At 34.9% G+C, this 7,280-nt stretch overlaps 1 long non-coding RNA gene across 1 annotated transcript; it reads left to right on the forward strand.

The window, feature by feature from the left end:
* Positions 1–3,364: 3,364 nt before the first annotated feature.
* On the forward strand, positions 3,365–5,235 carry LOC150035838 (uncharacterized). Its single transcript, XR_016529515.1, has 3 exons — positions 3,365–4,162; positions 4,317–4,404; positions 4,478–5,235. It is a non-coding gene; the product is annotated as an uncharacterized LOC150035838 (long non-coding RNA).
* Positions 5,236–7,280: the final 2,045 nt, after the last annotated feature.

The following is a 7,280-nucleotide window of genomic DNA, read 5'->3' on the forward strand; positions in this document are numbered from 1 at the left end:
CGGATGAGTTTGAACATGAAATCATGCGTTAGACATAACTGATGCGTTTGCTTCCATGCGTCTGAGGTCATGCGTCGGAATGATGATGCGTTAATCTTAGCATGCAATAATCGCGTATTCCTATCACAAGTTTTCTTATGCTTGCGCCAAGTATAACACAAACGCAAGTTTCTCGGGTAATCCGAGGTCGAACACGGGGACTTGTCACTCAATAATATTTGTGAGGTGATGCGTTTAAGGCGATAAATAAGAATAACAATAAAACGAAAAAGGTTTAAAATGATTCACACTACTCTACTCCTAACTAAACAGATTGAGCAATAGAAGACTTGCAATGAGAATATTTACTATCTTAAATCACCCAAGTAATCCCAGCTCGTTGCACTAACGCATCACACCTCTGGGTGGGTCAGCCACATGACTATATCTCTATAGTGCATGGTTGCGTCGAGCATAAGATTGTACCTATCTCTAGGAACAATACGAACCTTGCTTAGTGCGTTCCATCCCTTACCTTCTCAGGCAGTTAGACGCGGCTACTTAACTTATAGACAAGCAATGCAACATCCCATAGACAGACGCTGCCACAGCCTTTCACCAAGCAAAGAGGATTAATTCACTATACTCTCATAACGCACACCTCTTGGTGGGTTGCTACATGCATCCTATCTCTAGGCTACATGATTAAGCATGCGATTGACTTTGATAAATAAACGCTGAAGATAAACTATGTTAGAGATGAAGATGATGAAGAATACGGTAATGAAGGAGTTAAGATTTGCATTGATCACAAAATATCTTAATATCTCAAGCTAAAATGTAATACAATACAGAGATTAGAAGGGAGATGAAGGACTCTGCGTCGAGGCTGCCGGTAGTGCCATGGTAGAATGGTGGAGATGTCTCTCTCGAGCTCTATCTCCAGCGAATGCTCCGATCGTCACTCGGTTTGGATTGTGGAGATGAAGAATTCTCACTGAAAATCTCTTTCAACTCTCATCTGTGATCACAAACTTCTGCCTTGAGGCGGAAGCTCGGATGTCTCAAAATAATGGTCTTAAGTTCTATTTATAGAACTTAGACGCCGACAGCTGTAATGATGGAGGTATGGCTCACTACTGCTTTTGTCGCGGTATGGGCGTTATCACATCGTCTTATCTTGTTGATACTCCCAAGATATATGTCCGAGCTGAATTTAGCTGAAGTTATCAACGCGTTCTACCCATCTTGCGATCTTCTATTATGGCTGTCACTCCGTGGCCGCAATCTCTATTTGTTAACCGCATTTTCCATGCGTTGGACACATGCGATTATTGCAACTTCCATGCGTTGGACGCATGGGGTTGCTGTCTGCGTTCGCCTTTTGCAGTCGCCTGGCTTCAGCACAAGCATTTGTTTGTGATTGCTTATTACAAACGCATGCGTTTGATTCCGCAATAGCTATAAAAATAGACACTTTGGCACAGAATAATGCATAATATTGTGTCATTGAGGTTTTAGGTGCTTATTGACGCAAAACTCAATTTTTCACAAATTTTAAGTATTATCACTGCGTTTTCTACCTGTTAGCCCTCATAATTCTAAATAAAAGGCTTATAATAACTGGCATTTCTGCTAGTTATCAGGAACACTCATGTTTGTTTTTAGAAGTGACACATGATCATTCACAGCTTGATTCAAATTTTATGAGTATAGAAATCCAAAATTTGGTTAGAGCTAATCTTGGGGTACTTGTGGCCTTACTCCAAGAAGAAATTAAAAAAAAAATGGCTATAATGTTAATTATAGACGGGTATGGCAAGCCAAGAGAAAAACGTCGATTGTTATGTTTGGTATTGAGAGAAATCATACTCAGAGCTTCCATAATGGTTGAGTGCTCTTGTTCATTAGAATCCAGAAACACAATCGAATTGGTATTTCCTTTTGTCTAATGTGCTAGGTACGACTATTTTTTGTCGAGTTTTCTGGTCATTCGGTCCTGCAAGAGAAGGGTCAAATATTATAGACCATTCATCCAGATCAATGGAACTCATCTCTACGGAAAGTATAAGGGAAAATTATTGACCGCCTTATTTATTGATGCAAACGGGCATATATTTCCCCTTGCTGCTATTGTTGAAGATGAAAATTCGTCCAGTTGGTCATGGTTTTTGTGGACATTGTGTGAATATGTTACCCAAAGAGATGGTATTTACTTGATTTTTTATAGACATAAGGGCATTCTTGCTACAATTAATAATGAGGAAATTGGTTGGAGTGAACCTAGAGTGTACCATCAATATTGTCTTCGCCATGTTACCAATAATTTTAATACGAAATATAAATCAAAGTAATTAAAAGATTTGGTGTTTAAGGCAGGAAATCAACACCTAAGGTGCAAGTTCATTCGGTGCATGAAAGAATTGAAACAATTGAGCTCTGAATACCTTGAATATTTTTCTAATATTGATTTGGAAAAATGGACCCAATCACATGACGGTGGGTACCGCTGTGGGTGGATGACAAGCAATGCAGCTGAATGCATGAATGGTGTTTTTAAAGGTGCTAGAATGTTACCAATTACTTCTTCGGCTAGGATAACATTTTATTGCACAATACTGTATTTTGAATGTCGAAGATAAGAGATTAGTGAAACACTCAATCGCGGGGACATGTATACAGAATATGCCCTGAGAAAACTTAAGAGGTGGGAAAAACGAGCATCTGCACACACAATGACATCTATTGACAGAGAAACTCAAACTTTTAAAGTACAAACTGACATAAGTATGATTTCTCCCTATAGAGGATAACATACAAGTTTTGAGCTTGAAAGAAGGAACTTGTTCTTGTAATAAGTGGCAGTCATTCAAGATTCCATACTCTTATGTAATTGCAGTTTATAATTACATGTGTTTGACATACATACCTCTTATTGATGAATGCTACAAATTTTCCCATTTCAAGCGATGTTATAAAGGTCACTTCCATCCAATAGAACACTCTAATTATTGGCCAGAATTATCATTTACAGAAGTTCGTCCGAATGCGGACTTACTAAAAGAACAGGGTCGACTAAAAAGTACGCGCATTCATAATGAAATGAATTGGAAAGAGGCAAGTCAAGAAGTTCGATGTACAATTTGCAAGAGAGAAGGAAATAACAGACGTACTTGTCCACAACGTACATTAGGTGCTTCCTCTTCGGGCCGTTAAATTTTTTATGTAATTGTATCTTTTATGTACTTGTATTTTTTTTTATGTAATTGTATCTTTTATATACTTATATTTTTTGTGTAATTGTATATTTTATGTACTTGAATTTTTTTTTATGTAATTGTATCTTTTATGTACTTATATTTTTTTTATGTAATTGTAATTTTTATGTAATGAATTTATTTTATCTAATTCATTCTTAGGAAATAGATTTTGTTATGTGATCAATTTTGTTATGTAATGTAATTTGAACTTCTTAGATAATGGAGTTTGGTCCTTCTAATCCCATACAACTATATCAAAAAAATATGCATCGTTCACAATCGATATGGGATAGTTCTTCTACCGTAGTTTTGGGTTGTCAGAGAAGAGAGACATCTGCACAACATACTATCTCATTTAATCAACTTATTATTCCTTACGTTGAACAAACATGTTTTCTTGGAGTTGCACAGATCAGATTTATCCAACTTGATTGACACCTCATTATTACTTTAGTTGAGCGTTGGAGACCAGAAACTCACACATTTCACTTGTCTTATGGGGAATGTACGATTACATTGCAAGATGTTACCTTTGGGTTACGAATGGATGGAGAACCATTGACAGGTTCATTACAATATGATTGGAAGAATGTTTATGACGAGCTCTTAGGCGTTCTACCAGATGATCTAAAAGGCTCAAGATTGAGTATCCCATGGTTGGCGTCCCAGTTTCCAGAACTACCTCCCGATGCCAACGACATCAGCGTACGTAGGTATGCACGAGCATACATTATGTAGCTTGTTGGAGGATTTTTTGTTCGCTAACAAGTTGAACACTCTAGTACATCTCATGTTTCTCCCGTTACTGTCTGATTTCGAGCTTACTGGCACGTACTCGTGGGGGTGGAACCTGTCTTGCATGGCTTTATAGAACTTTGTCAGGCTACCAATGCACAAGCGTGAGGCCACTGATACTACTACAGGTATGGGCTTATTATAGATTTCCAATTATAGCACAAGTCCAATTATAGGTCCCAGGTCATCGTCCACTTAGTGCCAGGTATTATTTCATTTATATATTTATTTCGTTATCATTTTATGTAAGAATATAAATTATTGTATTTTTTATAATTTTAGATGGAATGATGTATTAACTGCCTCTGAACAGTCAACAAATATGTTGCTAGTATACCGAAAAATATTTGACAGACTGACGCACAATCAGGTAACAAATGTATATATAAATGAATATTTAAAACATTTTGGGTGTATAATTATCTTCTTTTTTTTTTTTTCAGATTAATTGGATGTCATACACACAAGGTATTTAGTCATCACTACCTGATTACTGCCGTGATGGTGGAGACATCTGGTTGATAGTTAGCTCTCTTATATGCTTCCATATAGTAGAGTGACATCATCGAGATCGTGTGTTGAGACAGTTTGGTCTGCGACAAGTGATACCTTCGTTGTGCTATACACTCTCAGCACTACACCAAATTGATTTGAGAGGTAAGTACGACCAAGACTAGCGTCGAATTCACGCGGAATATATATCCTACTGGCATGCACGACATGATCGTTGTGCATAGGGAGAAATAACAAATGAGTCAGTTGTATCAGATGACTACTTTCTCTAGTACGATTCAATCACGAGACAATTTATTACACCTGATGGCTCTTACTATTACTGCATGGTAAGAGATTTAAAATCAGACATTTCCCAAATATATGATATGAATTGTTTAATATTTATTTTTTTCATCGTACAAAATAATTTTATCAGAGATGTACAACAATATTCAGTATAATACAATTTACCAGAGTCGGGCTCAATGTGTCACTAAACATTGATCAACATAGAAAGTATTATTCAACACACAAGACGACTCAATGTTGCTGACACTGATCAAAGACGTATTCGTCGTAGCCGACAACGACAAAGCTAATTTAGAGGCACACGAAGACAATCCCATGTGGGGTAAAGGCCAGGGGGTCGTTTTTAAATTTTATGTAAACTTCTATTTTCAAATCAAAGAATTAATTGTAAATCTTCTTTAATATCATGACATTTTTTTTAATATGAGTGCAGAATAATTATGTTTTCATTGTCGATTAAATATATAATTAAGTTTAATAATGAAGGAATTTGTTAGTTAAAACTTAGAAAAAAACACTTTAGTCGATTTAAAAAAAAAAAGAAAAAAATCGTGGACCTGGTCCACGAGTTCCTCTTCGACAGGTCCACCAACTGAGCCGACATAGTGTAATAAATTACCTCGTGATGTAATATTAATTAGATAGAGTGTATCATTGAGTTTTGAATATAGGATCTTTTGTTTGGTCACTATTTGCCATATTTGCAAAAGTTTGAAAAGTTTTCCCTATTAGAGACGTGTATTCCATTTTTAGGTATGGTGGAAATAGTTTTCAATGTTATATGATTTATTTTTTTGTTAAATGGTAAATTTAGTGTATCTTTAGGGGTGATTTTAAAATCGTCAAAATCACTTTTGTCATATATAAATTACTCTAAAACATGTTTCTAATTACTCATAATATTAAATTTTATACTTTTAAATGCAATTTTCATGTCATCAAAATTAACTTTCAAGTATTAAAACACATGTTTCATAGTGATTTTGAAAACGACAAAAGTGATCTTAACCAGTTTAGAATCACTCACAAACATGCTCTTATTCTAATTCCTTTAACTTTAAAAATTATGTAATATGTCTATAAATTTTCAATTTTGTGTTTATTAGGTTTTTTTTTTTTTTTTTTTAATTTATAAAAAAAGAAAAAAAGTGTAATAGATCTAAAGACTTTTAACTTTATCTAAAGAAGATTCTTGATATATTCAAAAACAAATTTCATATTTACTCATGTTTTAGATCTAAGATTTTAAATTTTTAACTTTGTGTTAGTAGATAATTGATGACCTATTTGACACAAAATTGAATTTTTATGAAAATATTGGATAGTATAATGAGAGTTAAGGACTTGTTAAACTGTCTCAATTTTAAGGATCAAAATGCTACAAACATGAAAATTAGAGACTTATGAGATGCAATAATATCGAAATCTAATTGATTATGATCTTGACTCATTCTTGCATAAATACAAGAATGAGGGTTTATTGTATTGTGCAATTTCAAATTTGCCGTGTTTTTTTAAGGCAAAATGCATGAAGTCGCCACATATAGCCATTGCTCTATCTCTTACATTCGCAGCCCAAACTTTCTTATTTGACTTGCTCACCTTGAAATGTTTCATGACGTAGAATGAAATAATTTTTCAAAGCATTTTTTAATCGAATTTTGATTTAAAAATCATCCAACCACCAATATAAGAATAACTTCTTTATCTAAACTCGAATCGTGTATATCATTGATTGGTATCTATTGCCTATTCATTGAAATAGGAATACCATTGATTGGCATCCATGTGCTATGAACACCATAAAGCTGAGGTGGTTGTTCCAAATCACTGTTATCATCATCTGTTTTATTATCTTCTTCGTTTATAATAATAGTTGGATCCAAATTCTCAACTTCCAAATGCTCTAGCTCTTGATATACATTATTGATTTCAACTTTCGAAGTATTTTTCAATTCGCTTGAAAAATAAGAAGCGTGACTTATAAGGGTAATACATGGGTCGTCTTTATGCTTTTCCCAACCATCCACTAAAAGTTAAATAAAATATTTCAAAAAATAAATAAAAATAATGTGCCACATGTTAAATGTCTTACCATGTTAACTTTCAAAGTATTTTTCAGTCCTCTTGGAAGAAACTCCTACACGGTCACTTAGCTATTACAATTAGACGATCGTCTTCTCAAAACCTATACGATCGCCTACCTTTTTTACTATACAATCGTATACCAAGTGCTACACAATCGCTGAGCTTTACTACACGATTGCCTAGTGGAAGTACACAATGAGCGGCACATTGCGATGGCCTCTCCACGACAACGTCTTCCGAACTCTCACTCTCGAGAGCTCTCTTTCCTCACTACACGATTTGCTTAGCTATTACAAGATGCTACGTCACTCATCTGGGAGCAGCTGTTGGTCATCTGGTAAATGAATGAATATT

This window comes from Benincasa hispida, chromosome 5 (genome assembly GCF_027475165.1).
Source record: "Benincasa hispida cultivar pf3 chromosome 5, pf3_genome.v1.1, whole genome shotgun sequence".
In the NCBI taxonomy this organism is placed as follows: Eukaryota; Viridiplantae; Streptophyta; class Magnoliopsida; order Cucurbitales; family Cucurbitaceae; genus Benincasa; species Benincasa hispida.